Source organism: Trachypithecus francoisi, unplaced genomic scaffold (genome assembly GCF_009764315.1).
Source record: "Trachypithecus francoisi isolate TF-2019V2 unplaced genomic scaffold, Tfra_2.0 Lachesis_group11, whole genome shotgun sequence".
Lineage (NCBI taxonomy): Eukaryota > Metazoa > Chordata > Mammalia > Primates > Cercopithecidae > Trachypithecus > Trachypithecus francoisi.
The window spans coordinates 56953874-56973491 of NW_022681456.1; positions in this window are offsets into that span (position 1 = coordinate 56953874).

Sequence of the window (19618 nt, forward strand, 5' to 3'; positions counted from 1 at the left end):
TTATAATTGGCTATAATTAATGCATAGCTGTAAGAGGAAGTAAATGAATTTTTATTAAAAATAGACCTTTTAGATTGCTACCATCAGGCAATTAAAGCAGTTGAGAGAAGCTTTATGCTATAGCCTTGTGTATAAATTAGGGGAAAATGTGAAAAAGTCAAAACATGCTCTCAATGACCTTCCACATCTTTTCGACACCTCTCCCTATTATCTGCTTGCCTCTTCTATGCTGACATATCCTTAAGGTCATTTATGTTTTTCTGAATGACCCCTGGACTACAGGACTAATGTCCACACATCACTCACCCAAACCTACATTGGGTACAAACTGGGCATTCGTTGTATTTTGTCTTTAAACGAATAAAGGCCACTGATTTGGCTGTTATGAATAAGAAGGAACTGGCCCCACCTACCTAATGTTTACTTTCCTCTGACCCTTGATTCTAGGCCAGGACACTTTTATGGTTCAAATACACTTACCTTAGGAACGAAAAGGGCGACAGTTACGGTGTTGAGTGCCTTGACTCAGCGATGCTGGACCCCTGCCAAGACTCCTGTTGAGGAGGATGTTAAGAGTAAATTTTGGCCAGGCACGGTGGCTCATGCCTGTAATCCCAGCACTTTGGGAGGCTGAGGTGGGTGGATCACAAGGTCAGGAGTTCGAGACCAGCCTGGCCAATATGGTCAAACCCCATCTCTACTAAGAATACAAAAAGTAGCTGGGCGTGCTGGTACACACCTGTAGTTCCATCTACTCTTGAAGCTGAGGCAGAAGAATTCCTTGAACCCAGGAGGCAGAGGTTGCAGTGAGCTGAGATGGCACCACTGTGTGCCAGCACGCCCAGCCTGGGCAACAGAGGGAGACTCCATCTCAAAATAAATAAATACAAGTAAACTTTTTTTTATCAGGACTTCATTAGTACAGTATAGATGTACAGTAACTATTGTAGGCCTAGACTTTTATCAGACCACTTTCAGAATCTTCCCCAGCCCAGCTGTCCCTGACCCTTTCCCCAGGCTCCTGGTCCATCATTGTAGGGATGTATCCTGACTGTTTTACGTCCTAAGGTTATTTCATCAGGAACCAGGGGCTCCACTCATTGGCTTATTTACACCTTGGAATCAAACTTAGAGTTGGAATTCTAACTGTAGTTGGCTCAGCTGATTTATCTTATGTAGGAGATAGTTTAGTAAGTCAAAATATTTTTCTATCCAGACTTCTCAGGCCAGACACACTACCTCCGTGCGCTGTCATCTTAATTCTATGACCTGAGGAAAGTTACATAAGTTATCTGTGCTTACATAGTTGCCATGCTATTTATTTTCATCTTGCTCAGGCTTAAATAGCTCTGATAGCCATTTCATTGGTTGTGATACTGTGTGGGGGACTTTTTTAACTTTCTTCCCTCCATATCTGAGCCCATTTTGGTTTTCATTGTTAGTTTCTGTTTGAGGACAAAGTATTTCATCTTCTCTTTACTTTTATGTACCTCAAGAAAAAGGGTGCAGAACAAATACGTTTGACTGAGACAAGCAAGACACAGGCTGCCTTAGAAAACCTGGATCCTGCTCTCTTTGCTGAGTTCACTCCATCTAGGTGAGAATTATATCTTATTCGCATAGGGGAATATCGGCAGACATCAGTTTCCACATCTTAATGAGTATCCCTAGAGGCTTCACTTTCATGAGAGTCAGTCCCATAGTTCACCTTCCCCATCTCATCTGCCTTTCTCTCAGCCACTTCTAGCAATGTAAAGTGAGAAAACGGAACATGTACGAAGACCCATTGAGTTTGCTTATCTACAAATTTGGGGATATTCATGTGAATCTCAGAATTTGGTATGTTTATCAGTATAGCTTGAAGTGGGTAAATGGATGAGAGGGCAGAGTCAGGATGTAACCCATTCATTCTCTTCTGCTCTGTTTCATAGTATGTCTTTGTGTGCCTGTTTTTTGTTTCACTTTTTAACTTAAGGGTATGCCCCCTTCATTTGATGGTTTTTGAATTGGTAAATTTTCTTGATTTTTTTTTAAACAGATATTAAGGTAGAAAATGTCTGTGATGTAGTTAGCCCCTTGGACATCTCAGAAATCCCCCAAACATGTGCGTTTTCCTCCACAACTGCTTAGCTTTTGATATGCTGCTAGAATCAGGTGCTCTAGAGAATATTTCCAAGTCACTGAACCTGAGAGTCCCCTTAATTCATCTGCCCCTCATTGTTGAGGTGTATTCCTTCTATAATTGGTTACTTCATTCATTACTTGATTTTTCCTCATTTTAGTCTCTGAAATTAATCTCAAATTCAACTTTTGTTAGTTTTTTTGAGTGCAATGGCACGATCTCGGCCCACTGCAACCTCCACCTCCCAGGTTCAAGCCATTCTCCTGCCTCAGCCTCCCTAGTAGCTGGGATTACAGACACCTGCAACCACGTCCAGCTATTTTTTGTATTTTTAGTAGAGAGGGGGTTTCACCACATTGGCCAGGCTGGTCTTGAACTCCTGACCTCAGGTGATCCACTGCCTCCCAAAGTGCTGAGATTATAGGCGTGAGCGACTGCACCTGGCCCAAAGTCTCTTTCATCTATATAATTCTAATAAAAGTAATAATATCATCCTAGATAGATAATAATTTCCTTTAAACTGTCATAATGAAAGACCACAGTCTCTGCAATTAACCTCTGCTTTGTTCTGTGACAGTTTTTATGATCGGAAATTTCTTCCTGATTTTTATCCTGAATCCCTCCTACTATAGGTCTTCTTTTATTTTTCTCAATTCTCTTAACAGGCTATTTGTCTTCCTTACCTAAATCATTCCCAGACAGGTGAAGTCTTACTGGTGAAACCTTAGAAAGCACTTCCATCAGTAAAAACCCTTTCTCCGACTTCTAAATCATTAATGCACATGGTAAATGAGACGAGGCATGGTACTAACACCCAAAGGCAGTCCATTAAAAATTCTGTGTCTCAGGGAGATAAGAGGAACTAAACTGTTGTAGTTGCAGTATCTGGTATTCCTTACTTTTCTATTCTAAGTTTTAACCTTCTAAGCTTCACTCAGAGAGAAGATGGCATGGCTAAAGATATTTCACTAATAAAAGTGAAATCATTTATCTGAATTTAGGGCCTTTTTCCATTTTAGGCCATCAGCAATGAGTTGCCATATTGTCATATTCCCACAGAATCCTATTCAAAATACCTGCCTATCTAGAAAGTTAACATTTTTTTCATTTCTTTGATTTTTTAAATCAGTTTTTTAATTCCAGAAGCAATAACTGCACATACATTAACATTTTAAAAAAATAAGATAAGACAGATAATTAAAATAAAACTATTTTCCTCCCCACTAATTCCAACACTTCCAAAAATTTATCATGATTAATCATAGTTTTTCCAAAATCTTAAGATATATGCATATATATCCATAAAACATGATATGTTAACTTTGTGAACTGTTCCGCACCTTGCTTTTTTCACTTAAGAATTTGTCTTAGATAGACTTTTCTTTTTTTTATTTTTAGGCCATCAGCAATGAGTTGCCATATTGTCATATTCCCACAGAATCCTATTCAAAATACCTGCCTATCTAGAAAGTTAACATTTTTTTCATTTCTTTGATTTTTTAAATCAGTTTTTTAATTCCAGAAGCAATAACTGCACATACATTAACATTTTAAAAAAATAAGATAAGACAGATAATTAAAATAAAACTATTTTCCTCCCCACTAATTCCAACACTTCCAAAAATTTATCATGATTAATCATAGTTTTTCCAAAATCTTAAGATATATGCATATATATCCATAAAACATGATATGTTAACTTTGTGAACTGTTCCACACCTTGCTTTTTTCACTTAAGAATTTGTCTTAGATAGACTTTTCTTTTTTTTATTTTTTTGATGACAGAGTCTTGCTCTGTTGCTCAGGCTGGTGTGCAGTAACATAATCATGGCTTACTGCAGCCTTGACCTCCTGAGTAGCTGGGACTACAGGTGTGCGCCACCATGCCCAGCTAATTTGTGTATTTTTAGTAGAGACAGGGTTTCGCCATGTTGGCCAGCCTGGTCTCAAACTCCTGGACTCAAGTGATCCTTTCACCTCTACCTCCCAAAGTGCTGGGATTACAGACATGAGCCACCACGCCCATCCATCTTAGGTATCTTTCCATGGCAGCACTTATACTTCTATTTTATTCTATTTAATGGCTTACCTAGTATTCTCCTGGGTCCTTTTATCTCAGTCAGAATATTTTGGGCTTTAAGTAACTGTTAAATAAAGTGGCCTGCATAATAAAGGCCTTTATTATTTCTCACAAAAAGAAGCTTAGAGTCAGGTTTAATTCAACAGTTTCATAATATCATAAAGATCCAAGTATGCTGCAGGCTAATTCAACAGCTCAGTAATGTCATGGAGATTCAGTCAGATTCCTTCCTCTGTTGTGCTATTCTCAGCTAACAGTGAGAAACCGCATGTCCTCAGGATGGCTGCAGCAGCTCTGGGCATTATGCATCACACAGCCATATCCACAGGCAATAAAAGGACTGTTCCTTCCCATGGGCCTCTTTTTTGAACTAAGGAACATCTGCAGATCACATGCGTCAGGACTTAATTACATGTCCATGCTAAAACCAATCTTTGGTCAAAGGAAATGAAACCACCCTGATTACCTTACATGAAGGGTTGGCAAACGATGGCTTACGGGTAAAATCTGATCCATTGCCTGTTTTTGTATGGCCTGTGAGCTATGAGTTTTACATTCTTAAAGGGCTGGTAAACAATAAAAGGAAGACTACTTTGTGATGTAAGAAAATTACATGAAATTCAAAGTTCGATATCTATGAAGAAAGTTTAGGTATTCTTAAAGAATGTTTTTACACTACAACAGCAGAATTCAGTAGTTGGAACAGAGGCCATATGGCCCACAAAGCCTAAGATATTTACTCTCTGGTCCTTTACAGGAAAAGTTTGCCAACCTCTGGCTTAGATGATCACCTGAGGCCAAGGAGCCTCTCCCTTGAACACAAGACTCCCTTAAACACAAGACTATGTAGTCAGTAAGCACAAACAAAACTGGGGCTTTCCCTAGCAAGGCTGGAAAGGGGGAGAAGAAATGGATTTGGATAGGTAGTCAACAATGTCTGTCTCATGTTACCACACATTTTCTCAAGAAATTTCAATCAGCTCTCTGAGAACAGCTTCATCTTTAAATGAATGTTCATAGGTAACAGCAACTCATGCATCAATGTTGGAAAGTGAGCTCATTTTCACATTGCTTCAGGTTAGGCAGAAGGTTTGGTAAAGGGATTAACTTAATCGTTTCCTTGTTGTTTACAAAAAGAAGCCCCAGTTGGCATGCCACATAAAATCTTCTGTAGCTCACTCTTGTTTACATTTCCAACATCCCCTGCCACCGCAAGTACATGACTCTATCGCTCCTTCCATTGTGAAACACTTGAAATTCCCTGAGTTTATGAAGACTTTTCCTGCTACATTGCTTTTGTCCATGCTATTATTTCTACTTGGAACACCCTTTCTTCTTGTCCACCTGGACAATTTCTTAGGTGAAACTTTAAGACCTAACTCAAGTGTTACTTTCTTTGAAAAACCTTATAGGAGCACATTTGGGGCTATCTTACTTTGTTGTCTTGGCTTGGGTTGCCTAAAAAGAACCTAAACAAGGGTGCTCTCTCTTTCATTTATTTTGAGAGGTAACACCAGAGAACAAGAGTTGGGGGTGGGAGACCAGGAGTAAACCGCAACAAGAAAACCGATACAGAGGTGCATTATTTAGCTGGTTACCTTTTTAGGCAGTGGGGACTTGGGCCTGCTGGAGAGCTTCTGAGGAGCCAAAATTCAGAATTGTTTGCTGAGACACAGAAGAAGGGATAATCTTATCCTCTGCTGATATGCAGTTGCACCAGGAAGTGTTTGCTCCCTCATACTCCCCTGTTTGCACAGCAGAGAAGCCTCAGGGTAGAAAGCAAAAGATACCTAGTGCAGCTATCAGATGTCATCCTGGCTCAACTGGTAGCTATGGGTATGAAATGGGCAAAATATGTCTGATATACCCCATATTGTGTATTTCTCAGATCTGCTAGGAATCTTCATCATATGTAGTCTGGTACAGAGCCGTCAAGGTGGTAACTGACAGCAATACCTATGGAAGATATTATACAAAAGTGTTGGAGGAACAAGCAACAGTTCCTGATGTAATTGTTTTCATAATTGATACTCATCCTCTCTCTCTTCCACCACAACTTGACCTAGGTTGTTTGCCTAGTGGATTGCCCAGCTCTTCATCCTGGAGGGGCTGGTACCTTTAGTTTCTTTGGCATTATTGGATAAGGGCTGTTGCATTTTCTCATTTATGATACCACTGGGTATGAAAACACGTTGCTACTCACTGACTAGCCATGTCCATTGGCACGATGTCATCAGTATAGCACAATATTCTGCAGAATGCCAAACTGATCAGTGACCTATGGACAATGTATATTGTGATGCAGAGCAAGAAAGTTAACATAGTCCTGCAGCAAGCAGTGAGCGTGTGCTGCTCTTCTTCCCGCATAAAAGACAACTTCTTTTTTTTTTTTTTTGAGATGGAGTCTCGCTCTGTCGTCCAGGCTGGACTGCAGTGGCGCAATCTCGGCTCACTGTAAGCTCCGCCTCCCACGTTCACACCATTCTGCTACCTCAGCTTCCCGAGGAGCTGGAACTACAGACGCCCGCCACCACACCCGCCTAATTTTTTGTATTTGTAGTAGACACAAGGTTTCATCGTGTTGGCCAGGGTGGTCTCAATCTCCAGACCTTGTGATCTGCCCGCCTCAGCCTCCCAAAGTGCTGGGATTACAGGTGTGAGCCACCACGCCCGGCCAAAAGGTAACTTAATTTGCTCCTTTTTGTTCACAGGGATTGAGAGAAACCTATTCACTAGAGCAATAACCACATGTCAGGCACCAAATACTGTTGTCACGTTCTAGTAAATATACAACCCCCCACATAGCACCTATGATTGGGGCTATTTTTAGATAAAGCTTACAATAGTCCACCATTATTTCCTATGATGGATCTGGTTTTTGCACTGGCCAAACAGGCTAAATAGGCAAATTGAACCAACATGTCCACATCCATTGAGTCTTTGAAGGTGACACTAATCTTTGTATTTCCTCTCAGGAAGTTGTATTCCTTCTAATTCACTGTCTTAGCCAGTGAGAGTGTGCAGTTTCAGGGATTTACCCTGGTTGTTCCTATCATAATAACTCTCACTACACGTCAGGAAACCAAGGTGAGGGTTCTTCCAGTTGTTAATATAACCATTCCAATTGTTCAATTGGGAAACTAGGCATATAAGCAGAGAATGTGTCTGTGACTCTGTTAGACCATAGTGAAATGAACCCGGACCATCTGTTCTCTGTGCCCACTCCACTTGGAAGCATGTTTCTAGCTTCCTGGTATTAACATTAGCTCAGAACCTATTATGCAACCAGCCTCGAAATGTCTGAATGGTTCCCTTTACTTTTCTTTTCTTTACCATTTTTTTTCTTTTTTTTTTTTTTTTTTTTTTGTTTGAGACAGGGTCTCACTGTCTCCCAGGCTGGAGTGCAGCAGCACGATCACAGCTTACCCACCACAACCTCTACCTACCCAGGTCAGTCAATCCTCCCCTCTAGCCTCCCAAGTAACTGGGACCACAGGCATGCACCACCAGACTCAACTAATTTTTGTATTTTTTGTAAAGATGTGTTTTTGCCATGTTGTCCAGGCTGGTCTCGAACTGCTGGATTTAAGCAATCCTCCTGCCTCAGTCTATTAAAGTGCTGCAATTATAAGTGTGAATCACCATGCCCAGCCTCCCCTTTTTTTTTCAACATACAGTGATATGGTTTGGCTCTGTGTCGCCACCCAAATCTCATCTTGAATTGTAATCCAGATTGTAATCACCAGGTGTCGAGGGAGGGATCATGTCAGAGGTGATTGGCTCACGGGGGTGGTTTTCCCTGTGATGTTCTCATAATCGTGAGTGAATTCTCATGAGATCAGATGGTTTTATAAATGGTAGTTTTTCCTGCGTTCTCTGTCTCCCTCCTGCTGCCTTGTGAAGAAGGTGTCTGCTTCCCCTTCACCTTCCTCCATGATTGTAGGTTTCTTGAGGCCTCCCCAGCCATGAAGAAGTGCAAGTCAATTAAACCTCTTTCATTTATAAATTACCCAGTCTCAGGCATTTCTTTATAGCAGTGTAACAACAGACGAATACATATAGTTTCTCCATAAATGGGTTGTCTTAGTCTGTGTTGCTGTAAAGTAATACCTGAGGGCTGGGTAATTTATGAAGAAAAGAGATTTATTTGGCTCACAGTTCTTTTTTTTTTTTTTTTTTTTTGAGGCGGAGTCTCGCTCTGTCGCCCAGGCTGAAGTGCAGTGGCCGGATCTCAGCTCACTGCAAGCTCCGCCTCCCGGGTTTACGCCATTCTCCTGCCTCAGCCTCCCGAGTAGCTGGGACTACAGGCACCCGCCACCTCGCCTGGCTAGTTTTTGTATTTTTAGTAGAGACGGGGTTTCACCGTGTTAGCCAGGATGGTCTCAATCTCCTGACCTCGTGATCCGCCCGTCTCGGCCTCCCAAAGTGCTGGGATTACAGGCTTGAGCCACCGCACCCAGCCTTGGCTCACAGTTCTACAGACTGTACAAGAAACATGGTACCAGCATCTGCATATGGTGAGGGCCTGAAGCTTCAACTCGTGGTGGGAAGGGAAGGGAAGCCTGTATGTTCAGAGATCACATGGAGAGAGAGAAAGCAAGGAAGAGGGAAGATGTGCCAGGCTCTTTTTAAAACCCAGCTCTAGTAGGAATTAATGGAGTGGTAACTCACTCATCCTTGAGGGACGACATTAATGTATTCATGAAGGATCCACCCACATGACCCAAACATCTTCCAAATAGGCCCTATCTCCAACATTGGTGATCAAATTTCAACAAGAGGTTTGGAGGGGACAAACATGCAAACCATAGCGTGGATGTGTGTCCTTTTGTGGAATGAATGGGGAAATATGTAGTGAATACACTTTGTGCTATTATTGCAGGGCCTTTACTCCGCTTTCCTTTCAGGTGATGAGCTCTGGTTCTGAGAAGTCCCTTAGTCTGTAAACTGGCTGAGGGGCTGCAATTTTCCAATGAGACAGCTGACATCAGCCTTCTGCTCACCAGCTGTCGGTGTTTTCTTTTCATGTGTACAGGTCAAGTAATACGCTAGTTGATGCTCATTTAACTTGCCCCAAGAAACACTATGGTCTTATTAGTCACTATCACAAAGCCCTGTGGGTGAAGGCATTCTGGTTGCCACTCTGGACTTGCAGCCCATTATTATAATTATATACTGTTTCCTTCTGTCACTCAAGCACTACCATCTGGCCTTTGCTATTTTGGATTCTTATCAACCCAGTTGATATTAGGGAGTCCAGTTCCATAATATCATCTCTTATTGTCAACTACAGTGGATGGCCACCACGGAACTTCCCACGGATGCCAATGGCACCCTCACCAGTGTATTTCTTACTTCCCCGGAGATGGGTATGTCCTCTGAACACTTAGAAGGAATATTTGGTCACATGGTGGGTTCTCAGGTCATATATTACAAATTTACTCTAACATTCTAACATCCTGGATCCTTCTGACACCTTTCTCTAGACAGTCAAGGTACTTCTAGAATCTCTCCCTCATTTGCTATAGGCCCTCATCCTGTCCAGGCTTCAGGGAACCATCCCAGCAGTATATTAGGTCCAGTTCCATGTGTCCTTGCCATATCATGAAACTCCAAGTGTTTTCCAGAGTCAATATGTTCTCTCCTGTCCACCTTTATATTCTCCCCTCCCTGGCCTAACACTTTCAAGACCTACTCCCATGCTTGTATCCCCTTTTCCTTCAGGTAAATATTAGCCAGGTTTACCATTCCTTGTTTAGGTATACGCTGTTCCTCATCTGAAGTATTTGCAGGGTCTCCACACGAGGAGAGGCTGTTCTGCTCCAGCAAAGCAGAAGGAGCTACTTTTTCCAAAACGGAGTTCAGAAGAATCTGGGAGTGGAAATTTCTCAGGCTTGTCCACCTAAATCCTACCACTACAGGTCTCAGGATTCCATTCTTTCCCTACCAGGACCTTGCCTTTGGCATAGAAGACTTGTCCAGGGAGTGCATTTCCTTTGTAGCTATGTTACCTTAAAGGTCAATCCTGGGTCTCATAATCAGCAGTTTGCTCTAGGGATACAGAAGACAAGCATCCCTTTAAATACTACCTTAGAGACTTTCCGTATTTCATGGCCTGCCTTGGAAGTTGGTAACTTGAACCTGTCACTTACAAAAGGTTAGGGGGTGGCGGGCGATCTTAATGAGCCCTTAACAAAAGTGAGCCAATCCACACGTCTTATGATTACCATTGCCTTCAAATCGTTCATAGACCATCCCTATTCCATAAGCAAATGCTTGACTTTCCACCTATACCTCATCCCAGTCATCCACCAGTGAAAGTCTTGGTGATGCTGATTCAGGTAAGGGGTTCACACCGCACACTCTTTCCACCAGCAGTGGAGGAGTCTGATTGGTGAGTAATTCAGTTCCAGAATTCCTTCCTGGGGACAAGAGGTCTATTTTCTAGGTCTACTCCTTATATCAAATGTCTTAGGTTCCCCCAAAAGGTAGAGTCTGAGAGAAGGGCTTGCATACAATGGGCTTACTTTGGAAAGAGATTCCAGGGTACAGGAGTGGGGACCTGGGGGAAAATGGTAAATGGAAGGGAAGAAAGCAAATCCAAATGGTGTGTTACTGAGCTGGTCACTACTATGGGAAACTGGAGCGTGGTCCTGCTGGGGGCCCTTTGAAAAACTGCAGAGAGTGGGCTTCAGAATTGTCAGAATTGTCTGACACAGAAGAGGTTATTGATTCACAGGTTCTACCCTTCAGTGGTAGAAGATTGCCCCAGGAAATGTCCACTCCTTCACTCTTCCTGTCTGTGCATGTGCCAAAATAGCTGGATGGGCTTCTGCAGGCATTCCACGTGGTGGTGGCAGAGGAGCCTCATCACAAAAAGCAAGAGATGCTCCGTGCACTTGAGGCAACACGATGTCAGAGCATAGTTGGCAGCAGCAGTAATGTGTGGAGCAAAAAGGTGAGCCAAGAGAATATGAGGAAGGAATAAGAGATGCTGGACAAACTTGTACACCTCTTTTACTGTACTAATCGGACTACGTCACAGGTATTGCTCTGTGAGGCTGTCGCCAATCCTAGATGCTAAGCACTTTTCAAAAAGGGACATGGAATAAATTGGCATTATGTGCCTCCTGAAATGATGCATTGAGAAGAAGACAATGTCACTTCTTTGATATTCCTACCAAAAGGCATATCTTGAACATAATCATGAGGAGACATCTAATAAACACACATCGAGGCACATTGCACAAAATTTATAGTCTGTACTCTTAAAAAATGTCAATATCATGATGGATAAACTGGGGAATTGTTCCAAGTGAAATAAAAATTGAATACAACATCTAATCCAGACTTTGTTTTGTTATAATAGACATTATTTCGGGACCACTGGCAAAAGGATGTGTATATAATCTATAGATTAGACAATACTTTTGCATTAATGTTAATTACCAATTTTGATCATTATTCAATGGTTATGTAAAAGAATGTCTTTGTTTTTAGGAAATATAAGACAAGGTGTTTAAAAATAATGGAACATCATGTCTGAAATGCTCAAAGAGAAAATGATAATAAAATGTTGATGTTTGAGGAATTTGAGAATGTAAAGGACATGTGGCATTTTTGGTATGGTTACAGCAACAAAGATCTGTGATCTGACCGACCAAAATAGATGCCCCTTTATCAACTAAGATAGACCCTAAGGTTAAGGAAACAAAAGTTACCTACAGGTTGAGGGTTCAGAGCTTGGCTGGCATGGCAACTTCCTAAATCCCTATGGCTACAAAAAAAAAAAAAACCTGGCCGGGCGCGGTGGCTCACGCCTGTAATCCCAGCACTTTGGGAGGCCGAGGCGGGCGGATCACAAGTCAGGCGATCGAGACCACAGTGAAACCCTGTCTCTACTAAAAATACAAAAAATTAGCCAGGCGCGGTGGCGGGCGCCTGTAGTCCCAGCTACTGGGGAGGCTGAGGCAGGAGAATGGTGTGAACCCGGGAGGCGGAGCTTGCAGTGAGCCAAGATCACGCCACTGCACTCCAGCCTGGGCAACAGAGCGAGACTCCGTCTCAAAAAATAAAAAAAACCTTCTCTCTTGCTAAACTCCCTAATAATAGGAGCTACCAGGAAAATTATCAGACCTTTCCTAACTCTGATTTGCTACCCAGACCACTGCAATGCTGATTGGACAGAGAATCTGCCTTACATTCTTTCCTAATAAGCAACTGCAGACCTTAAGCCAGCTTCAGCCAGTTTATAGAGACTGCGTACAAAGTGTCTTTGTGTTCTGTAGTTTACCTTTTGATGTAAAGAGCCAATTACACCTAATTCTAATGCTAAAACCCCTCCCCAAAGTGAACATGAGATATATGTTGCACACATGTTTGCCCATTGTATGGGACTCAACTCCCCTCATAAATATGTATAGCTTTTCCCCTAAACCTGCTGAACATGTGTGACTCTATTGTGTAATACAGATCCTGTGAGGCATAAAACCAACCTGCCTTTTCACTCTTTGAAGAGAGCACCTTCGGTATACACCAAAGACTGTCCTTTCTCAGTCTGCAAACTGGTATCACTATTAAAACTCTTCTTTCTACTGTTCAGGCATCATGGTGGGCTTTTGGTTGACATATCTGAAATTATGTCAAGATGTGAATTTTAAATTTTAGGCAAAAGAAATGGATATGTATGTATTTATTTATATATATGGGTATATACATATATATGAATCTATCTATCCATATATCTATCACGCACCTAGCACAGTACCTAATGTCATAGAGTAGGTTATCAGTAAATGTTCTAGAAGTCAACAGAGAAGTGCTCTGAAGCAAACCAAGGGCAGGTTTCTAGGTGACCTAGCACTTCCTTTTCCTGTGATGATAATGCAGGATACCCTGTTCAGGATTTGAGCTCTTTCACCATAAGCTAACACAGAATTTCCAAATAAAAACTGTGCTTTAAAAATGTAGGTTGAATCAATGGGCAATTGGGCAGCTATATAAAAATACAAAGATTATATTATTGGGCGAGTGCAAATAAAATCACATAAAGTGAAAAGGTAAAAAAGTCTGTATACTCTGGAATTTACTACAATGGTCACATGTGGAAAGAGAATGAAAATAGGCAAAAAAAAAAAAAAAAGAAAAAGAAATAGGAATAGGAATAGTTGTTTAAGTAAAGGAAATAGAGATAGAATTGTCTGGAAATGGACTTAATTTTTATTAAATGAAAACAAGAATACAGATTATGTCTTATTCGTATACATATTGCCAGTGGCCCTCTCTTCTACCAGGTAGGGAGAGCTTTCCTAAGAAGGAAGCCCACACTCAGAAAAGCATGTGAGAGCTGGAAGGTAAGACAAAGCCCTGAAGAGTCAGCATTGGTCTCATTGATACTTGAGAATTGTTAATCTCTCAGCTTCCCTTTATGTAAACTGTTGAATTCTTTTTAGCCAGAACTAGTTAGAGTAAGACCTTGAGCTTATATTGGGGCTCAAACAGCAACATCTCTAAATGAAGACGTCAGAAATCCAAGTTTTTTCTCTGACCTTTTCTCCCCTCTGGTCTGTCAGTCTCATTCTTCCCTGAGGCTCACCATAAAAGTGAGAATTTCTCTTCCCCAAGGCAGTCATAGAAACCAGAACCCTTTTCCCCTAAAGCTAGCCATAAAACCTAAAAATATTATTCTAACTTCCTCCTCTCCTTTTCTGAGTAAAAACTGGCCATAGAGAAATTCTCTGACCTGCTTGTTTAACTGTAGGTCATAAGACCCCCATTCCAGAGAGGGTCCTGCCCTATACCTGGAGGGAAGGAGTACAACACAGTGAGGCCAAGAAGAATCTAGACAGACAGGCCTTGTTGGGTTTTCCCAACTCGGTGTTAGCATTAGATCATACCTTTCTTATCCACTTGTATTTCTGTGTGACTGTCCATAGTCCGGTGAACTTAAGCATAAAAATGAACAATTTCTCCTGTGCCTTTGGGTCTGAAGGCTCTCATATATACATGCTAAATAAATTTGTATGCCTTTTCTCCCATTAATGTCTTTTGTGATTTGGTTTTTCAATAAAACTTCAGAGGGCCAAGGTGAGCACTCCTTTGACCCCCACACTTGCAACCAAAACCACCACCATCACTAAGCATATAAAAACTAACAGTTTGTTTGTTATACTCAGGATCTTCTGCATGTTGGAGACCTATTTACCTTGAATTTTAACAAAGGTAAATAGGTCTTTTGCTTAATTTTTGTGTGACATTCCTGTACTTAAAGTCTCCCCAGAACTAGTGATTTTCTCTTTGCATTTGACTAGCATCTTTTGTTTTTTTTCACAGCTGCCCCTGAGATCTGGGCCAATCCCAGCTTTCTAGTTTTACACATGGCATAATCATTTTGTTTCTTACCTCTTATGTTCTTACATAACCTCTGAAAAGATGCTTTCCATATTGTTGGCATTGAGCGAACCCATCCTCTGTTTTTTATATTTTTGAGATTTAAAGCTACAAGAAACCATATTATTGTACCATTTTTGAAGGATGATGTGAGGGGATTCAGGGCGTCATGGTGGACGGGAGGCAGGACTATATAGCATGCAGAGGCTTGCATTGTGAATTTTAGCTGCAGATCAACTGCAAGAACAAACCAGCAATCCTGAGAGGACCTACAGACCCTCTGAAGGAAGCAGACTACTCCTGCAGTGAAAGAGATCAAATGAAGAGACTAAGAGGCAGAAATGAAGTCCACAGGCAAACAGCCGGGGCGGCGCCCTGAGCCTAGTTAAAGATCGACCCCGGACCTAACCGATTAAGGTTATCTATAGGCTCCAGACATTGTAAGGACAAACGTTGTGAAAGTCTCTGTCCTGCTCTAATTACCAGTGTCTGCCACATATCTTAGTCCTGGGCCCAGTACAAACACAATCCTCTATTTTGTCCCAACTTCCTGAGCCCAACGCAAATACATCCCCCTCCCCACACATCCTCAGAAACACCACCTAGAGAGCCCCTGATAAGGTCACAACCGTTTGTAGTTTTACTAAATGCACGGGAACAAATAGAAACTGTTAATTGTATTAACCAAATTACCAGTTGTGATGCTGCAACCAAAAGAATTCCTTTGTACCTCTGTAACCTTACATATCCTGTATGCATCGGGTTATAAAAAGCGGGCACATGCATCATTCGAGGCCCTCTTGTATGTTGTAGAACGGAGGGACCAAGTTCGAACTTGCATTAAAGATCCTTGCCGCTTGGCTTTGACTCTGGACTCTGGTGGTCTTCTTCAGGGAACAAACGGTCTGGGCATAACAGCAGGACCCGGGAGACACCCCAAATACTGTGAGTGCCACAAAAAACTGCAGAAGTGGGAAAGGGAGACCCTCCTCTTCTGAACACACACCCCAACTGGAGAAGCTAAAGGTCTATTTCTGAGAGAAGTTTCCGACTTTACCTAGAGCAGAGTCAAGTTAGAGAGCTGAGCAAAATACAGACATAGAGGAAGCAGCAGAAAGGCCCTGGGAGCTTGCTGGGTCCCCAGGCAACCTATTCCTGCCTGGCACCACAGGGATCCAACAGGAGGGTGGCCAGAGGAGCAGGGGTGAAACTCCACAGGGAGAAGGAAAACTCTAGCTGAACTTTGTAACAATTTAAACAGGGTGAGAAGCCTCCTGGCCAGAACTAGGGGGAGGGTGAGAATTCAGTGTGCAGACTTCACAGGCTGAGGAAGAACTAGAGGCCTTTTCTTTCACAGCTGGGAGGCAAATAGCCTCGGGCAAATTTTCAAGCCCGTCTTGCCCTCTGCCTGGAAACAGACTCCGGGTCGTTGAGGCAGGCACAATGGGAGTGAGACCAGCCCTTCAGTTTATGTGGGAGCTGGGTGAAGCCTATGACTGCCGACGTTCCCCCATTTTCCTGACGATCTGCATGACTCAGCAGAGGCAACCATAATCCTCCTAGGTACACAACTCCAGTGACCTGGAAATATCACCCCCATCCCCCATAGCGGCAGCAGCAAGACCTGCCCAAGGAGAGGCTGTGCTCAGACACACCTAACCCCACCCTCATGGTCCTTCCCTATCCACCCTGGTAGTGGAAGACAAAGGGCATATAATCTTGGGAGTTCTAGGGCCCCGCCCACCGCTGGTCCCTCTCCACACTACTGCAGCTGATGGTTTCTGGAATACACCACCACCTGGCAGGAGGCCAGTCAGCACTAAAATAGAATATTAAACCACCAAACCTAAGGACTTTCACAGAGTCCATTGCACCCTCCGCCTCCTCTACTGGAACAGGTGCTGTATCTATGGCTGAGAGACCCATAGACAGTTCACATCACAGGACTCTGTGCAGACAACCCCAGTACCAGCCTGTGGCTGGGTAGACTCACTAGGTGGGTAGACCTAGAAGAGAGACAACAATCACTGCAGCTTGGCTCACAGGAAGCCACATCTACAGGAAAAGGGGGAGAGAACTACAACAAGGGAACACCCCGTGGAACAAAAATATTTGAACAACAGTCTTCGGCCCTAGACCTTCCCTCTGACAGAGCCTACCCAAATGAGAAGGAACTAGAAAAACAATCCTCATAATATGACAAAACAAGGCTCTTCACCACCCCACAAAAATTACACTATTTCACCAGCAATGGATCCAAACCAAGAAGAAATCCCTGATTTACCTGAAAAAGAATTCAGGAAGTTAGTTATTAAGCTAATCAGGGAGGGACCAGAGAAAGGCAAAGCCCAATGCAAGGAAATCCAAAACATGATACAAGAAGGGAAGGGAGAAATATTCATGGAAATAGATAGCTTAAAGGAAAAACAATAAAAAATTCAGGAAACCTTGGACACGCTTTTAAAAACGCAAAATTCCCTGGAAACTCTCAGCAATAGAATTGAACAAGTAGAAGAAAAAAATTCAGAGCTCAAAGACAAGGTCTTCAAATTAACCCAATCCAACAAAGACAAAGAAAAACTAATAAGAAAATATGAGCAAAGCATTCCAAAAGTCTGGGATTACGTTAAACGACCAAACCTAAGAATAATTGGTGTATTATTCTTCTTCTGAAGAAGAAGAGAATTCTAAAAGACTGAAAAACATATTTGGGAAAATAATCAAGGAAAACTTCCCTTGCCTTGCAAGAAACCTAGAAAACCAAATATAAGAAGCACAAAGAACACCTGGGAAATTAATCACAAAAAGATATTCACCTAGGCACATTGTCATCAGTTTATCCAAAGTCAGGAAGAAGGAAAGAATCTCAAGAGCTGTGAGACAGAAGCACCAGGTAACTTATGAAGGAACACCTATCAGATTAACAGCAGATTTCTCAGCAGAAACCCTACAAGCTAGAAGGGACTGGGGACCTATCTTCAGCCTCCTCAAACAAAACAAATATCAGCCAAGAATTTTGTATCCAGTGAAACTAAGCATCATATATGAAGAAAAGATACAGCCATTTTCACACAAACAAATGCTGAGAGAATTCGCCATACCAAATCACCACTACAAGAACTGCTAAAAGTAGCTCTAAATCTTGAAGCAAATCCTGGAAACACATCAAAACATAACTTCTTTAAAGCATAAATCACACGGGACCTATAAAACAAAAATACAAGTTAAAAAGCAAAAACAAAACAAAACAAAAACCAAAGTACATAGGCAGCAAAGAGCACAAACCAATGGTACCGAGGGGCACACCCAAGATGGCTGAATAGGAACAGCTCCAGCCTCCAATTTCCAGCATGAGCGACACAGAAGATGGGTGATTTCTGCATTTTCAACTGAGGTACCAGGTTCATCTCACTGGGGCGTGTCAGACAGTTGGCGCTGGTCCATGGGTGCAGCCCGACCAGTGAGAGCTGAAGCAGGGCAAGGCATCACCTCACCTGGGAAGCTCAAGGGGGAAGGGAATGCCTTTTCCTAGCAAAAGGAAATTGAGACACATAACACCTGGAAAATCGGGTAACTCCCACCCTAATACTGGGCTTTACCAAGGGTCTTAGCAAACGGCACATCAGGAGGTTATATCCCACACCTGGCCCAGAGGGTCCCACGCCCACGGAGACTCCCTCATTGCTAGCACAGCAGTCTGAGTTCTAACTGCAAGGCGGCAGCGAGGCTCGGGGAGGGGCACCCACCATTGCTGAGGCTTCAGTAGGTAAAAAAAGCCTCCATGAAGCTCGAATTGGGTGGAGCCCACCACAGCTCAAGGAGGCCGGCCTGCCTCTGTAGGCAGGCTACTACGTGACAAATGCACAAGCTTCAGTAACCGACTCCCTCAACTGGAAGAAAGAGTATCAGTGATTGAAGATCAAATGAATGAAATGAAGCAAGAAGAGAAGTGTAGAGAAAAAAGAGTAAAAAGAAATGAACAAAGCCTCTAAGAAATATGGGATTATGTGAAAAGACCAAATCTACGTCTGATTGGTGTGCCTGGAAGTGACGGGGAAAATGGAACCAAGTTGGAAAACATTCTGCAGGATATCATCCAGGAGAACTTCCCCAACCTAGTAAGGCAGGCCAACATTCAAATTCAGGAAATACAGAGAACGCCACAAAGATATTCCTTGAGAAGAGCAACTCCAAGACACATAATTGTCAGATTCACCAAAGTTGAAATGAAGGAAAAATTGTTAAGGGCAGCCAGAGAGAAAGGTCGGGTTACCCACAAAGGGAAGCCCATCAGACTAACAGCCAATCTCTCGGCAGAAACTCTCCAAGTGAGAAGAGAATGGGGGCCAATATTCAACATTCTTAAAGAAAAGAATTTTAAACCCAGAATTTCATATCCAGCCAAACTAAGTTTCATAAGTGAAGGAGAAATAAAATCTTTCACAAACAAGCAAATGCTTAGAGATTTTGTCACCACCAGGCCTGCCCTATAACAGATCCTGAAGGAAGCACTAAACATAAAAAGGAACAACAGATACCAACCATTGCAAAAACATGTCAAAATGTAAACTCCATCGATGCTAGGAAGAAACTGCATAAACTAACAAGCAAAATAACCAGCTAATATCATAATGACAGGATCAAGTTCACACATAACAATATTAACCTTAAATGTAAATGGACTAAATGGTCCAATTAAAAGACACAAACTGGCAAATTGCATAAAGAGTCAAGACCCATCAGTGTGCTGTATTCAGGAGACCCATTTCACATGCAGAGACACACATAGGCTCAAAATAAAGGGATGGAGGAAGATCTACCAAGCAAATGGAGAACAAAAAAAAGCAAGGATTGCAATCCTAGTCTCTGATAAAACAGACTTTAAACCATCAAAGATCAAAAGAGACAAAGAAGGCCATTACATAATGGTAAAGGAATCAATTCATCAGGAAGAGCTAACTATCCTAAATATATATGCACCCAATACAGGAGCACCCAGATTCATAAAGCAAGTCCTCAGAGACTTA